The sequence below is a fragment of the Myotis nattereri genome (assembly GCF_964212035.1).
Source record: "Myotis nattereri genome assembly, chromosome: X".
Taxonomy (NCBI): domain Eukaryota; kingdom Metazoa; phylum Chordata; class Mammalia; order Chiroptera; family Vespertilionidae; genus Myotis; species Myotis nattereri.
This window is the reverse complement of record NC_138078.1, coordinates 63832724-63851243: the sequence shown is the minus strand read 5'-3', so window position 1 is coordinate 63851243 and position 18520 is coordinate 63832724.

The window sequence follows — 18520 nt, the reverse complement described above, 5'->3', positions numbered from 1 at the left end:
AAGCCCAGGACCAGAGGGCTTCACAGGGGAATTTTCCCAAACCTTCAAGCAAGAACTAAACCCTATCCTCCTCAGACTACTACCAAAAATTCAGGAGGAAGGAACACGTACAAGCTCATACTCTGAAGCCAGCATCACCCTAATACCAAAACCCGGTAAAGACAACACAATGAAAGAGAATTACAAGCCAATATCGCTCATGAACATAGATGCCAAAATCCTCAACAAAATCTTAGCAAATCGGATCCAGCAGTACATCAGAAAGACCATACACCATGACCAAGTAGGATTCATCCCAGGGATGCAAGGATGGTACAACATCCGCAAATCAATAAACGTGATACATCACATAAACAAATTGAAAGAAAAAAACCACATGGTCATATCAATTTATGCAGAAAAAACGTTTGACAATATCCAACACCGATTTTTGATAAAAACTCTCAGCAAGGTGGGAGTAGAAGGATCATAACTCAACATAATAAAAGCCATATATGACAGGTCCACAGCCAACATCATACTCAATGGACAAAAAGTAACACCATTTCCCCTAAGAACAGGAACAAGACAGGGATGCCCCCTCGCACCACTCCTGTTCAACATAGTACTTGAAGTGTTAGACATTGCAATTAGGCAAGAGGAAGAAATAAAAGGCATCCAAATTGGAAAAGAGGAAGTAAAACTGTCCTTATTTGCAGACGACATGATATTATACATATAAAACCCTAGAGACTCCATCAAAACACTGCTAGACTTAATACATGAATTTGGCAATGTAGAGGCATACAAAATAAACCCCAAGAAATCTGAGGCATTTCTATACACCAAAAGTGAACTTTCAGAAAGAGCGATTACAAAAACAATCCCTTTTACCATCGCACCAAAGAAATTAAGCTACCTAGGAATAAACATAACTAAAGAGGTAAAAGACCTCTACTCTGAAAACTACAGGACGTTGAAAAAAGAGATAGAGGAAGACATAAACAAATGGAAGAACATTCCGTGTTCATGGATTGGTATGATCAACATCATTAAAATGTCCATACTACCCAAAGCAATCTATAAATTCAACGCACTTCCCATTAAAATACTAACTGCATACTTCACCAATCTAGACCGAACTCTCCAAAAATTCATCTGGAATAAAAAAAGACCCCGAATAGCTGCAGCAATCCTGAGAAAGAACAAAGTAGGTGGGATCTCAATACCAGATATAAAGCTGTATTACAAAGCCACTGTTCTCAAAACTGCCTGGTCGTGGCACAAGAACAGACATATAGATCAATGGCATAGAATAGAGAGTCCAGAAATTGGCCGGAACCAATATGCTCAGTTAATATTTGACAAAGGAGGCAAGAACATGCAATGGAGCTAGGATAGTCTCTTCAATAAATGGTGTTGGGGAAATTGGACAGATACATGCAAGAAAATGAAACTAGACCACCAACTTACACCATACACAAAAATAAACTCAAAATGGATAAAGGACTTAAATGTACAACAGGAAACCATAAAAATTCTAGAAGAATCCAAAGGCAACATAATCTCAGACACATGCCAAAATAATTTCTTCACTGATATAGCTCCTAGGGCACTTGAAACAAAAGAGAAAATGAAGAAATGGGACTACTTCAAAATAAAAAGCTTCCGCACAGCAAAAGAAACCATCAAAAAAACAACAAGAAAACCCACTGTGTGGGAAAACATATTTGCCAATGTCATATCTGATAACGGCCTAATCTCCAAAATTTATAGGGAACTCATACAACTTAACAAAAGGAAGATAAACAATCCAATCAAAAAATGCGCAAAGGACCTAAATAGACACCTTTCAAAAGAGGACATTCAGAAAGCAAAGAGACATATGAAAACATGCTCAAAGTCACTAATCATCTGAGAGATGCAAATCAAAACAACAATGAGGTATAATCTCACACCTGTCAGACTGGCTATCATCAACAAATCAACAAACGACAAGTGCTGGAGAGGATGTGGAGAAAAAGGAACACTTGTGCACTGCTGGTGGGAATGCAGACTGGTGCAGCCACTATGGAAGACGGTATGGAGTTTCCTCAAAACCTGAAAATGGAACTCCCATTTTACCCTGTGATCCCACTTCTAGGAATATATCCGAGGAAACCAGAAACATCAATCAGAAAGGATATATGCACCCATATGTTCATAGCAGCACAATTCACCATAGCTAAGATTTCGAAACAGCCTAAGTGCCCATCAGTAGATGAATTGATTAGAAAACTGTGGTACATCTACACGATGGAATACTATGCTGCTGTAAAAAAGAAGAAAGTCCTACAATTTGCAACGGCATGGATGGAACTGGAGAGCATTATGCTAACTGAAATAAGCCAGTCAATGAAGGAAAAATACCACATGATCTCACTCATTCATGGATAATAGAGAGGATTATAAACTTTTGAACAGTAATAGATACAGAGGCAGAGCTGCCTCAAACAGATTGTCAAACTGCACTGGGAAGGCCGGGGAAAGTTGGGGGGCAGGAGGGAGGGGTATAAGAAATTGACCGAAGGACTTGTATGCATGCATATATGCATAACCAATGGACATGGGATGCTGGGGGGTGGGGGAGGCCAGGGGATAGTCAAGGGTGGGGAAAAAAAAGACACATATGTAATACACTTTGTAATACTTTAAGCAATTAAAAAAAGAAAAAAACATATTTATGATGTAAAAAAATAAAAAAAAATAAAACCACTCAAAATCCTAAGAAATGGTAGCAACTAAACATAGTGGAATGGAACACTGAAATGACGGGGGAGTATGGGAATAGTCTTACAGGAAACACCAACCCCCTGGCATATGCTGGACTATAATGGAACTAGAGGAAATGAGAGTGAGGGAGAGGACAGTTAGGGAAAAATTTAAGGAGTAAGATGCAGGTCAATGATCTATAACCAGAGTGTCTGAGATTTCTGCATCCTCTGCCACCCCCGCCCCTCCTGGTTGGTCAAGCTTAGGCTTTGTGATGTCAAGCCACATCATGGCAAACACTGATTTGGGGCAGTCAGAGCTGAAGTGTGTGGCTCCTCATTAATCTGAAAAGTATATATAGAGGCCAGTATAATTTGAGTAGTGTCTGTTTCCTCAAGATAGTGAAACTTAGTAAGACGATAGTGTAGACTAGTAGAGATAAGGAATAAGACTCCAAACACAAGCATGGATGAAGAAACTGCAAGTACAACAGTGAACTTATGTTTGTATTGGGGGGGGGGGGATTGATGGTCGTGGTCGCAGTCATGAGGAACATGGTGTTGTGTTAGTGCTGGCAGTGTATAATAAAGAATTTGATTTCCTTTTTACATGGCAGACTATTCAATATTGTTAAATTATTGAAAGGATTGTCAGCTCAAGATCTGAAGTTTTATGCCGAAAATGGTCCAGAATTTCCTTTAAAACTTGTTCTAGAACAGCATTGCTGGATATTGGAGATACTAGTGAAGTGAGGTTTCACTCTAACTGTTTCACTGATGTTTCACTTCATGTTACATTTACTCCATACATAATTAAGTCATTAGTAATAAGCGAAATTGGGTATGGTGTACATGGTTATTAGCTTCACAACTTTTCCGTAAATCTGGAACTATTCTAAAATAAAACATCCATTAAAACAACACTCAAAATCCTAGGAAATGGTAGCAAGTGAACATAGTGGAATGGACCACTGAAATGACAGGGTAGTATGGGAATTGTGTTAGAGGAAACACCAACTCCTTGCCATATGCTGGACTATAATGGGACTAGAGGAAATGAGAGGGAGGGAGAGGACAGTTAGGGAAAAATTTAAGGAGTAAAATGAAGGTTTCTGTTCTATAACCAGAGTGTCTGAGATTTCTCCATCCTCTTCCACCCCCGCCCTTCCTGGTTGGTCAAGCTGAGGCTTTGTGATGTCAATCCACACCATGGCAACCACTGATTTTGGGCAGCCAGAGCTGAAGTGAAGGCTCCTCATTTATTTAAAAAGTATATATAGAGTCCAGGACAATTTGATTAGTGTCTCTTCCCTCAAGATAGCGAAACTTAATAAGACGATGGTGTAGACTATTAGAGATAAGGCATAAGACTCCAAACACAAGCATGGATGAAGAAACTGTAAGTCCAAAAGTGAATTTATGTTTGTATTGAGGGAGTGGGATGGATGTTCGTGGTGTCAGTCATGAGAAACAGGGTGTTGTGTTAGGGTTCACAGTTTATAATAAAGAATTTGATTCCTTTTTTCATGGCTGACTATTGAATCTTGTTAAACTATTGAAATGATGATCAGCTCAAGTTGTGAAGTTTTATGTCGGAACAGGTAGAGTTTTTCCTTTAACATCATGGTCTAGAACAGCAATGTTGGATATTGGATATACTAGAGAAGTGAGTTTTGTCTCTGTTTCATTGATGAGGAGGGATCTATGGAGGGGGCAGGCATGTGAGAAGGGAGTAATGTAGATTTCTTTAGTTGGGGCACCGGACAAGCCATTCCATACTGAGCCAGGCCCTTAATATAAGGACAAGGATAAGTCTGAATGGGGATTTTTTCTCAACACTTTCTCATACTGTCAAGGAAAAAAGAAGCTGATGCTTAATTTCGGTTTGGATTGGGGGGTGGGATAGATGGTGGTGGTAGCAGTCATGAGGAACAGGGTGTTGTGTTAGTGCTGGCAGTGTGTAATATTGAATTTGTTTTCCTTTTTACATAGTAGACTATTGAATATTAAACTATTGAAAGGATGGTCAGCTCAGGATGTGAAGATTTAGGCCACAACCGGTCCAGTTTTTCCTTTAACAACTTGGTCTAGAACAGCACTGCTGGATACTGGATATACTAACGAAGTAAGGTTTCAGTGTAACTGTTTCACTGATGACTCACTTCATGTTACATTTCCCCAATACATAAGTAATAAGGGAAATTGGGTATGGTGTACACGGTTATTATATTCACAATTTTTCTGTAAATCTGGAACTATTCTAAAATAATACATCCATTAAATCAACTCTCAAAACCTTAGGAAATGGTAGGAACTGAACATAGTCGAATGGACCCCTGAAATGACGGGGGAGTATGGGAATTGTCTTAGAGGAAACAACAACTCCCTGCCATATGCTGCACTATAATGGAACGAGAGGAAATGAGAGAGAGAGAGGACAGTTTGGGAAAAATATTAGGAGTTAAGAGGTAGGTCTCTGTTCTATAACCAGAGTGTCTGAGATTTCTGCATCCTTTGCCACCCCCGCCACTCGTGTATGGTCAAGCTAAGGCTTCGTTATGTCAAGCCACACCATGGAAACCACTGATTTTGGGGAGCCAGGGCTGAAGTGAGTGGCTCCTCAATAACATAAAAAGTATATATAGAGGCCAGGATCCTTTGACAAGTGTCTGTTGCCTAAAGGTAGAGAAACTTAATAAGACGATACTCTAGACCAGTAGAGATAAGAAATAAGAATCCAAACACAAGGATTGATGAAGAAACGGTAAGTCCAAAAGTCAATTTATGTTTGTATTGGGGGGTGGGGTGGTATGGATTGTCGTGGTGGCAGTCATGAGGAACAGGGTGTTGTGTTAGATTTCGAAGTTTATAATAAACAATTTGATTCCTTTTTACATGGCAGACTATTGAATATTGTTAAACTATTGACAGTATGGTCAGCTCAAGATGTGAAGTTTTATGCCACAACTGGTCCAGTTTTTCCTTTAACAACTTGGACTAGAACAGCATTACTGGATATTGGAGATACTAGAGAAGTGAGGTTTCACTCTGTTTCACTCATGATTCAATGCAACTTACATTTGCCCCCTAGTTAAGTAAGATATTAGTAACAATGGAAATTGGGTATGGTGTACATGGTTATTATCTTCACAATTTTTCTGTAAATCTGGAACTATTCTAAAATAAAACATGCATTAAAACATCACTCAAAATCCTAGGAAACATTAATATCTGAACACAGTGGAATGGACCACTGAAATGACGGAGGAGTATGGCAATTGTCTTTGAGGAAACACCACCTCCCTGCCATAGGATGGACTATAATGGAACTGGAGGAAATGAGAGAGAGAGAGAGGCAGGTCAGTTTGGGAAAAAAATTTAGCAGTTAAGAGGAAGGTCTCTGTTCTATAACAAGAGTGTCTGATATTTCTGCATCCTCTGCCAACCCTGCCCCTACGGGATGGTCAAGCTGAGGCTTTGTGATGTCAAGCCACACCATGGCAACCACTGATTTTGGGCAGCCAGAGCTGAAGTGAGTGTCTCCTAAGTAACTTAAAATTACATATAGATGCCAGGACACTCTGAGTAGTGTTGTTGCCTCAAGGTAGCGAAACTAAATAAGACGATAGTGTAGAGTAGTAGAGATAAGGAATAAGACTCCAAACACAAGCATGGATGAAGAAACTGAAAGTCCAACGGTGAATTTATGTTTGTATTGGGGGGTGGGGTCAGATGGATGGTGGTGGTCGCGATCATGTGGAAGAGGGTGTTGTGTTAGTAATGGCAGTGTATAATAAAGAATTTGATTTCCTTTTTAAATGGCAGACTATTGAATATTGTTAAACTATTGAAAGGATGATAAGCTCAAGACCTGAAGGTTTATGCCACAACTGGTCCAGTTATTCCTTTAATAAATTGGTCTAGAACAGCATTGAAGGATATTGGAGATTCTAGAGAAGTGATGTTTCACTCTAACTGTTTCACTGATGTTTCACTTCATGTTACATTTGCTCCATACTTAAGTAAGTCATTAGTAATAAGGGAAATTGGGTATGGTGTACATGGTTATTACCTTCACAACTTTTCTGTAAATCTAGAACTATTCTAAAAACAAGCATCCATTAAAACAACTCTCAAAATCCTAGGAAATATTAGCAACTGAACATAATGGAATGGACCACTGAAATGACGGGGGAGTATGGGAATTGTCTTAGAGGAAACACCAACTCCCTGCCATATGCTGCACTATAATGGAACTAGAGGAAATGAGAGAGACAGCGAGCACAGTTTAGGAAATATTTTAGGAGTTAAGAGGTAGGTCTCTGTTCTATAAACAGAGTGTCTGAGATTTCTGCATCCTTTCCCACCCCAGTCCCTCCTGGATGTTCAAGCGGAGGCTTTGTGATTGAAGGGACAGAACGGAACTTGAAAGAACTAAGCAGAACTAAGCAGAAATGCACCCTCCTCCCTCTTCAAGGACGAGGCAGATACATGCTCTTCTCCCTCTCCTCTATCTTGTCTTGCAAGGCTGGGCCCTCAGCCCAAGCCTCCCCTCTCTGAGAGTGACCCCAAGAATACTGGTATTGTCCTAACTCTCCCAACCACCCACCTGAGTGGACCAATGAAGCTCCAGAAATGTTACTAAGGTCCTAATAAGACTATAGTGAAGGATGGCTCCAACCTTCAGAATGTGATGGTCACTTCCTGACCCTTATGATGTAAAACCCTGACCAATCTCTGTAACTCACGTCACCCCTAATGCCCACCCCATGTAGCTAGCCCTATATAACCTTTGTTCTCCTGGGAAATGCTCTCTCGCCTCACCGCTGTGCCGGTAGAGGCTGGGAGCCAATTCTGGAATTGATCAATAAAGACTCGTTGCTTTTGCATCGGAGGAGGATCCCTAGTGGTGGATTATTGGGGACACCAAACTCTGGGCATAACATTTTGGGGGCGTGTCCGGGATTCCCAAGAAAAACCCGCGAGGGACCCCACTCTGAGACTCTGCTGTCCACGGTAAGTGTCTGTGTGTTGTCTGTACTGTCCTATGCGAGCTCGCTTCTGCAATCTGGCCTGATGAGATCTATGTGGACGCACTGGTGGATCTCGGGCAGGAGGAGTCAAGGGACGCCTTGATCCTCCATCTGGCGGTGTGTAAAAGCCCCATCTGGCGGTGTGTAATAGCCCCATCTGGCGGGGTGTAAAAGCCACATCTGGTGGGGGGTAAAAGCCCCATCTGGCGGGGTGTAAAAGCCCTATCTGGCTTTTTTTTTCCAGTTTTTCTTCCACGGGGTCGGAAGGCTGTTCTTAGGTGTCTCTGTTTGTTTGGTGTGTGTGTTCTTTTGTTTGATTTTGTGGACTCACTGGTCGGACGCTATGGGACAGACTCAAACTACTCCTTTAAGCATTATGGTCGTTTTAAAGTCAAGGGCTGGGACAAACGTGCTTGCCAGCCTCAGGTGTGGTTTTCCAGAACTGCTGAGAACTTGGGACCTTGAAGCTTACTGAATTCAAATGATAAAAAACTTATGTCTTGCATTTTTGAATGTTTTTCTTAAAAATGTTACTGATTGAGAAAAACTGTGTGTTGTGGTAGCTAAATGCCTTTGCTGAATAAATGTCTGGTGAAAGTGTGCGAGTGTGGAGGGAGGAGGCCTGCCCTCTCCTCTCCTTTGTGTGGCTCCACAAGATTGGTCAGGCAGGTACCTGAGTGAAGATCTGTGAAAACAGGTCACCAGTCCCTCGTCTGTCCCTCGTCACCGATCATCATGAGGTCGGGACAAAGTAAACCCTCTGTTCTTAATTACATGTTAAAAAATTTTTTTTTTAAGGAATACAATAGAGATTGTAAAATTAAAATGAATGCTAAAACACTGAGGAAGCATGAGTGAACTGAGTGAACAGCTGTTTGTTTGTGTGGAACTAGCCAATTTGCTACCAAGAGGGGGACTGGAAGCAGTCTTAACTCCTCCGGTAGGTTCTCACCAAAACGTTGGTCAAGAATTCTGTTCTGGGACATGGGTGCCAGGAGTGCCCCCACGCCCGTCTGGGGAGTTGGGCATTGTTTTGTTTATCTGCTCAGATCCAGTCTGTGCTAGTCTTCTGAGAGTGTGAATACGAGTGTTTATCTATTTTGGCTGCTCATTACTAGTCTGTGTAAAGTGAAAGCTACTTTGATTTATTTTGCATTTCTGTTAATTCATCTGGCTGAACGTTTGGACTGGACCGGCGGTGGGCTGCAAGAATCTCTAGCAATTCTCAGAGTCTTTTGCTCGCCACTACAGAAGGAATCAGCCCACGTAGTTAATATAAATTTCTGTCTATCAGTTGCTCTAACCTGAGTTGTAAATCGCTGTAAATCCAAGATTGCTTAGTTCTGAGATTGCTTATAAAAGAGTAAAAGAAAAAAATCTGTGAGGAAAAGCAGGTTGGGCTGAGAGAAGTGGGGCATGGGAGGGTTGGCAGTTATGCTGCTGGCTGCAAACCTAACAGGTCTTATCAATGAACTTCAAGGTTACAAAAAATAACTGTAAGCACAGTCTTTCTCTGCCCTGGTTTATTCTTTTAACCCCTCCAATGCTGAATCAGACCGATACCTGTTCTTTGTTTTATCACAAAAGGTCTAGATATATCTTAAGAGTAAAAGTACATTTAAAATATGTTCATAAATATTAATCTAAAATTGCTGAATGTTCACCTTTGATAATCATTAAAGGATTAAGGTTTCTAAGAATAAAATAAAACAACAACTGAACTCACTCTAGAAAAGCGGAGGAGGAACAAAGCTAGAATCTGCAGCCCCCCCTGCTGATTTAGAACTGTTTGCCAGGCTGACTCAGCCCTGAGAGCCAGTTCAAAGAAGTGGGGGCTGAATGCCTGAGCTGCCCAGAAGCCCCTGGAGGAGAAGAGGTGTGCACACAGTCAAGGAGAGCCTACAGGAGATGCAGCAGCTGCTAAGGGGCACCTAGCTGCAGGCTAAGCTGAAGAAGGCCTAGGTTCTGGAGCTGATGGTGCAGTGCTTGCTGCAGGGGAGAGCTTGTGGGCGCAAGCAGCTGCAGGCAGAAGCCAGTGAGCACTTCACTGAGGGCTACATCCAGTGAACCCCTGCTTGAGTCCATACCACTGCAAAAGGGCAGCGGCTTCCGGGATTTGCTGGGGGACGCTCTGTCTGGGCCCCTGGGAGACCCTAGGCTGGAAGAGGAGGGGTTAATATCTCCTTCCAGTGCACTCCCTTGAAAGAGGCCTGGTTGCTGCTCTGCCACAAAGGGAACTGTATAAAGGCAAAAAGCAGGGACCTAAGAGTTCACAAAAAAGCACTCTCCCTGGACCTGGGAGCTATCAGGACTTTGAAATTCTCCAAGAGAGGAGGAGTCTGACTCAGACTGGCCAAAACATCTTTGGGTTAGAAAAACCGGAGGTTGCATATTGAACTTATAGACTGCAGCTTGCTTGGCAGACGTCCCAGCCCAGTTATATAGGGGTTAAGCTACCTTGTACAGCAAAACAACTTTCTCCTGTGCCAGAATACATTGTAAAAAAATTGAATGCATGATAAACCAGTAAGCTGGAACAAGTAAAATAGGGAAACTGAGCAGAAATCCTATCTTCCCTAAACCAATGACACGTGGGAGTAAATGCTTTGCATTTTCCTCCCTAAAACAAAGGTTAAATAGTTTATGTCACTCTGATTAGTGTCATTTGTTGTCCACACCCAGGGACAAATGAAGTTAAAAAATAAGCCTTATTTTGATTAGTTCCTTTATTCAGAAGGAGCCAACCCGGTCCCTCCCTGCAACATAAATGCTAAAATGTATGTTAAGGAATTTTCAAATTGCTCAAACCTCGCTGCCTTGGGTCCAGTTCTGCATGTGTAAGAAGGAACAGAGTAAAAGCCAGAAGAAGCTGGCAAGGACATCCAAACCACCCAGCCGCTATTGGCCAGAGCTGCCTAAGCCGGACCTCCTCGGACTGACATCAGCTGACTCTGCCTAGGACAGATTGGGCTCTTTCCAACTGGGCCCCCATGAGCCTATGCTCAAAATGAAGACCAGGGCCCAGACTGGGAACTTTATGATTGATGCAGCAGCAGAGCACTGGGTAGTTACTCAGAAGGTAGCTCCCCTCTCAGGACAGGAAGTCACCAATATTGGAGCTACAGGTACAGTACCTCAGCTGCAGACTGTTCTGCCACCCCCGCCGATGTCAGTGAGGTGGCCATCAGGTGGTTCATGAATTCCTATATTTACCAGTTGACCTGGTCCCTCTAATGGGCAGAGACCTTTTAGCCAAAATGGAAGCAGAAACCACATCTGTTCTTGTCAGGCCCCCTCAGGGGACTTGGGCAATGTTTATGTTACCTTCCAAAATTCCCAATACTGTAAAAGTACTTGTTCACTGAAAAGGTATAAATGTAAATATTTATTTGATATTTATATATCTACTTAGGTATAAATATTTGAAAGATAAATAAAACCCCCGCTTAGCTTCCTGGTGTATTCTGGAGGAGCCTATTCAGTCTTGACAGTGCCAATGGCACCAGTAACATCTAAAAAGACACCAGTTCTAAAAGCCACTAGACAAACTACCTTTTTCCTTGGACATCAAAGAGGACTGGAGACCTCAGAAAGAACATGGTAACTCATTCGTTTCTAGTCATGCCAGAATGCCTGTACCCCTTACTTGTACATGATCACTTACAGAAATTACAAGCCACCCATAAGCTTGTTCGAGATGCCCTGCCAGTGCCACCTCGGACTCTGTACATCTTTTCCAGCCTGGGGACTCGATGTGGGTAAAAAAGTTCACGACCCCAGGACTCACCCCAACTTGAAAAGGACTATACTTGCAGAAAATTGTATAATAGACTCAGATGATGCCTGCATCTTCATAAACATGGCTTCAGAAAGAAAAGGACAATTTTACCTTATATAGAAAGGTCAAAGAGTGGACTTTAGTCACCTCCCTAAAATGTTTGTATAGCCCTGCCATATCTCATGTTTAGTAGCGGAGGATTTGACTGCCTGAAGAGGCCATGATGCCAATATTATGTTTCATTGTATAAATGTGTTGTATTAACCTTCAATTCTCTTACAGGTTTAAATGTAGCTGTAACTGGCAAATGTCCAGTCTCCCACACTGAGGAACATTGTTACAGCTATGTGTTAGCTGTTCTGGAAGAGGACTATGTGGGGTGAACTCCAAAAGTAAAGGGTGTCTAGTTGCCAAGAGGGCAGGTGCCCAACTGGGCAAAGGAGAATACCCATCATCTTTTAGTCTCTATCGAGAGACAGTTGACAGTTGGCAGCCTGTATATTATCTTGTAGGACAGGGTGACCATGCCCATGTCAGAGGTGGCACAAAACCTCAACTGTAGAAAACTGGGAAAAGCCTGTTTGGAATAGAATGTCTGAGGCATGGTTATGCATTTCTAAAGAATATAGAAAGAAGGTTTAAAGGCTGGTTTGAAAGTATAAAATTTATAAAAGTTGTGTACATAAAAAAAAAGAAATATTAAAAGAAAATGATTCAAATGGTACAGGCCAGTAAGCCAGAAAGAGTAAATAACTTACAGTCTGCCTCACTAAACCGAGGGTAAATAGTTATGCCAAAGTACTTAGAACGAACTGATTAAAGAAATACAGCAGTTACTCTTTTGTTATAACTCTGAAGAGTCCATGAGAAAGAACTAACAAGAAAAATCAGAAGATCTTAGAGCAGATCAGTATGTTTTTCTCCTTATATAATTCCTCTGAAATTTGGCAATGCTAAATAAGTCATGGCAATACATTTCTTTGCATGAAATCAATAAGACCGGTTTTCAATAGTGATTTTATTGACCAGAAACTTTGACTGGAGTATCATGTTTTAAAAAAACCTGTCTGAGCTCTGAAGACTTGAAGCCAAAAAAAGTGCCACAGGAAAGGCCTGGTATCCTACTTGGAAGCCCTGAAGATGGCTGGCGCTGGAGCGTCAGGCCCATGCCCTACCATCACTGGCGGTTGGTAAGAGTAGAAGGGGAGCAATAAGGATGCCTCTGAGTACCTGCGGAACCCCACACACTCTGGGCCACAACGAGTAGGAGGGCTACTGAGATGGGCCTTAAAGCCTAGAGCGTGGGCTCAGGTGGAGTTGCTACAGGTGAGGGATTCACCTAATGCAGCAGATACTGCAGGCAGGCGTGATGGCAGCTGGATGACTTGGCTTCCTGGCCCTACGGGACACATTAAGATTCAATCATGAAATTCCAGCAAAGGTAGTCAGTTACCATTATTGTTGTGTTTATGCAAACATCAGGCCAAATGGAATACAGTAGATAAATTGGTCTTGATTTGGCTTTTTGATAGCCATAGAGGAATTTTAAGAAGAAAAATCCTATTTCAATAGAAGTTGTTAAAGCTTCTTTCCCTTCCACCAAACCATTTGTTATAGTTTGTCTCTTCCAGGTCACAAGCCCAGCCCCTTCTGTGCCCAGGACAGCAGGGAGCCTGACTGGAAGGTGACCTCTGACTAGATACACCCACTGCAGATCACCCTCAAGAAGACAGCGAACCTTGGTGAACCCCTTGTAACCCTCCTGATGCTGTTGACTTTCGGCCCTTGCATTATCAACAGACTAGGCCAATTAGTCAAGGAATGTATGAAAGTAATTCAGTTAATAGTTCAGTCTGTCTCATGATTGAGCCGGAAGTTCCAAGACAAGGGGGGAATGAAGGGACAGAACGGTACTTGAAAGAACTAAGCAGAACTAAGTAGAAATGCACCCTCCTCCCTCTTCAAGGACAAGGCAGAGACATGCTCTTCTCCCGCTCCTGTATCTTGTCTTGCAAGGCTGGGCCCTCAGCACAAGCCGCCCCCCCACCCCGCCCCGAGAGTGACCACAAGAATGCTGGTATTGTCCAAACTCTCCCTACCACACACCTGAGTGGACCAATGACTCTTCAGAAATGTAGCTGACGTCCTAATAAGGCTATAGAGGAGGATGGCTCCAACCTTCAGAATGTGATGGTCACTTCCTGACCCTTATGCTGTAAAACCCTGACCAATCTCTGTAACTCACATCACCCCTAAAGTCCACCCCAAATAGGTAGCCCTATATAAACATTGTAATCCTGGGACACGCTCTCTTGCCTCACCGCTGCGCCGGATAGAGGCTGTGAGCCAATTCTAGAATTGATCAATAAAGACTCATTGCTTTTGCATCAGTGGAAGCTCCCTGTTGCTGGATTATTGGGGACCCCGAAATCTGGGCATAACAGTGATGTCAAACCACACCATGGCAACTACTGATTTTGGGGAGCCAGGGCTGATGTGAGTGGCTCCTCAATAACATGAAAAGTATATATAGAGGCCAGAACCCTTTGAGTAGTGTCTGTTGCCTCAAGATAGCGAAACTTAATAAGACGATAGTCTAGACTAGTAGAGATAAGGAATAAGACTCCAAACACAGGGATGGATGAAGAACCTATAAGTCCAAAAGTCAATTCATGTTTGTATTGGGGGGTGGGGTGGTATGGATTGTCGTGGTGGCAGTCATGAGGAACAGGGTGTTGTGTTAGTGCTGGAAGTGTATAATAAAGAATTTGATTTTCTTTTTACATGGCAGACTATTGAATATTGTTAAACTATTAACAGGATGGTCAGCTCAAGATGGGAATTATTATGCCACAAGTGATTGAGTTTTCTTTTAACATCATGGTCTAGAACAGCTTGTTGTATATTTTAGATACTAGAGAAGTGAAGTTTGACTCTGTTTCACTGATGAGGATGGATCTAAGGAGGGGGCAGGCATGTGAGAAGGGAGTAATGTAGATTTCTTTAGTTGGGGCACCATACAAGCCATTCCATACTGAGTCAGACACTGAGCATAAGGACAAGGATAAGTCTGAATGGGGATTTTATTCCCAACACTTTCTCATACTGACAAGGAAAAAAGAAGCTGATGTTCACTTTAGTTTTTGGTTGGTGCGGGGGGATGGATAATGGTGGTCACAGTCATGAGGAACAGGAGGTTTTGTTAGTGCTGGCAGTGTATAATAATAAATTTGATTTCCGTTTTACATGGTAGACTATTGAATAGTGTTAAACTATTGAAAGGCTGGTCAGTTCAAGATGTGAAGTTTTATGCCACAACCGGTCCAGTTTTTCCTTTAACTACTTGGTCTAGAACAGCATTGCTGGATATTGGAGATACTAGAGAAGTAAAGTTGCACTCTGTTTCACTGTTGATTCACTTCTTCTTACATTTTCCCCATACATAAGTACGATATTAGTAATAAGGGAAATTGGGTGTGGTGATCATGGTTATTATCTACACAATTTTTCTGTAAATCTGGAACTATTCTCAAATAAAACAGGGATTAAAACAACACTCAAGTTCCTAGGAATGGTAGCAACTGAACATAGTGGAATGGATCACTGAAATGACTGGGGAGTATGACAATTGTCTTTGAGGAAACACTACCTCCTGCCATACGCTGGACTATAATAGAATTAGAGGAAATAAGAGAGAGAGAGGTCATTTTGGTCAAAATTTTAGGATTTAAGAGGAAGGTCTCTCTTCTATAACCAGAGTGTCTGAGAGTTCTGCATCCTCTCCCAAGCCCGCCCCTCCTGGATGGTCTAGATGTGACTTTGTCATGTCAAGACACACCACGGCAACCACTGAATTTGGGCAACCAGAGCTGAAGTGAGTGGCTCCTCATTAACCTAAAGAGTATATATAGAGGCCAGGACCTTTTGAGTAGTGTCTGTTGCCTCAAGATAGCGAAACTTACTAAGAAGATATTGTAGACAAGTGGAGATAAGGAATAAGACTCCAAACACAAGGATGGATGAAGAAACTGCTGGTCCAAAAGTGAATGTATGTATGAATTTGATGGGCGTGGGATGGATGGTGGCGGTCACAGTCATGAGGAGAAGGGTGTAGTGAGGGGGAGGGATCTAAGGTGGGGGCAGTCATCTGAGAAGGGAGTAGTGTAGATTTCTCTATTTGGGGCACCATACAAGCCATTCCATACTGAGCCACACAAAGGAGAAGTCTGAATGGCGATTTTTCCAACACTTTCTCATACTGGCAAGGAAAAAATAAGCTGATGATTAATGTAGGTTTCCATATGGGTTGTGGGGTGGGAAGGATGGTGGTGGTCGCAGTCATGGGGAACAGGGTGTTGTGTCAGTGCTGGCAGTATATAATAATGAATTTGGTTTCCTTTTTACACGGTAGACTATAGAATATTGTTGAACTATTGAAAGGATGGAAATCTAGAACTTTTCTAAAATAAAACATCCATTAAAACAACACTCAAGGATGGTACAATATCCGCAAATCAATAAACGTGATACATCACATAAACAAATTGAAAGAAAAAAACCACATGGTCATATCAATTGATGCAGAAAAAGAATTTGACAAAATTCGACACCCATTTTTGATAAAAACTCTCAGTAAGGTGGGAGTAGAAGGATCATACCTCAACATAATAAAAGCCATATATGACAGGCCCACAGCCAGCATCATACTCAATGGACAAAAACTAACACCATTTCCCCTAAGAACAGGAACAAGACAGGGATGTCCCCTCTCACCACTGCTGTTCAACATAGTACTGGAAGTGTTAGCCATCGCAATCAGGCAAGAAGAAAAAATAAAAGGCATCCAAATTGGAAAAGAGGGAAGTAAAACTGTCCTTTTATGCAGACGACATGATATTATACATATAAAACCCTAGAGACTCCATCAAAAAGCTACTAGACTTAATACGTGAATTTTGCAATGTAGCAGGAGGCAAAATTAACCCCAAGAAATCTGAGGCATTTCTATACACCAATAGTGAACTTTGAGAATGATAGATTATAAAAACAATCCCATTTACCATCGCACCAAAAAAATTAAGCTACCTAGGAATAAACTTAAATAAAGAGGTAAAAGACCTCTACTCAACAAACTACAGGACGTTGAAAAAAGATATAGAGGAATACATAAACAGACGGAAGAACATACCATGTCCATGGATTGGTAGAATCAACATCATTAAAATGTCCATACTACCCAAAGCAATCTATAAATTCAACGCACTTCCCATTAAAATACCAACGGCATATTTCACAGATCCAGACCGAACTCTCCAAAAATTCATCTGGAATAAAAAAATGACCCTGAATAGCTGCAGCGATCCTGAGAAAGAACATAGTAGGTGGGATCTCAATACCAGATATCAAGATGTATTACAAAGCCACTGTTCTCAAAACTGCCTGGTACTGGCACAAGAACAGGCATATAGATCAATGGAATAGAATAGAGAGCCCAGAAATCGGCCTGAACCAATATGCTCAATTAATATTTGACAAAGGAGGCAAGAACATTCAATGGAGCCAGGATGGTCTCTTCAATAAATGGAGTTTGGAAACTTGGACATATATATATGCAAGAAAATGAAACTAGACCACCAACTTACACCATACACAAAAATAAACTCAAAATGGATAAAGGACTTAAATGTAACACAGGAAACCATAAAAATTCTAGAAGAATCTAAAGGCAACAAAATCTCAGACATATGCCGAAATAATTTCTTCACTGATACAAATCCTAAGAAACTTGAGACTAAAGGGAAAATGAACAAATGGGACCACATCAAAATAAAAAGCATCTGCACAACAAAAGAAACCATCAACAAAACAATGAGAAAACCCACTGTGTCGGAAAACATATTTGCCAATGTCATATCTGATAAGGGCCTAATCTCCAAAATTTATAGGGAACTCATACAACTTAACAAAAGGAAGTTAAACAATCCAATCAAAAAATGGGCAAAGGACCTAGATAGACACCTCTCAAAAGAGGATATTCAGAAAGCCAAGAGACATATGAAAACATGCTCACAGTCACTAATCATCTGAGAGATGCAAATCCAAACTACAATGTGGTACCATCTCACACCTGTCAGACTGGCTATCATGAACAAATCAGCAAACGACAAGTGCTGCACAGGATGTGGAGAAAAAGGAACACTTGTGCACTGTTGGTGGGAATGCAGACTGGTGCAGCCACTATGGAAGACAGTATGGAGTTTCCTCAAAAAACTGAAAATGGAACTCCCATTTGACCCTGTGATCCCACTTCTAGGAATATATCCCAAGAAACCAGAAAAACAAATCAGAAAGGATATAAGATCTGGAAACAGCCTAAGTGCCCATTAGTACATGAATGGATTAGAAAACTGTGGTACATCTACACGATGGAATACTATGCTGCTGTAAAAAGGAAGTTGCTCTTACCGTTTACATTGGCATGGATAGAACTGGAGAGCGTTGTGCTAGTTGAAATAGGCCAGTCAATGAGGGAAATGTAACACATGATCTCACTCATTCATGGATAATAGAGACCATTATAAACTTTTGAACAATAATAGATACAGAGGCAGAGCTGCCTCAAACAGATTGTCAAACTGCAGCGCGGAGGCCGGGGAGGGTTGGGGGGCAGGAGGGAGGGGGGTAAAAGATCAACCTAAGGACTTGTATGCATGCATATAAGCATAATCAATGGACATAAGACACTGGGGGATAGGGGAGGCTAGGGTACTCTCAAGGGCAAGGGGGGAAAAAAGGACTTGTATGTAATACCCTTTGAAATACTTTAAGCAATAAAAAAAGTGATTTCAGAAATTTAAAAAAAATAAAATAAAAAATAAATCTAAAAAATTTTTTTCATTTATAATTCTAACAGTGAGATACCCAGGAAAACACACATGGTGTCAAAATAAGCCAAAGGAAAATCATTTGGGCAAATATAA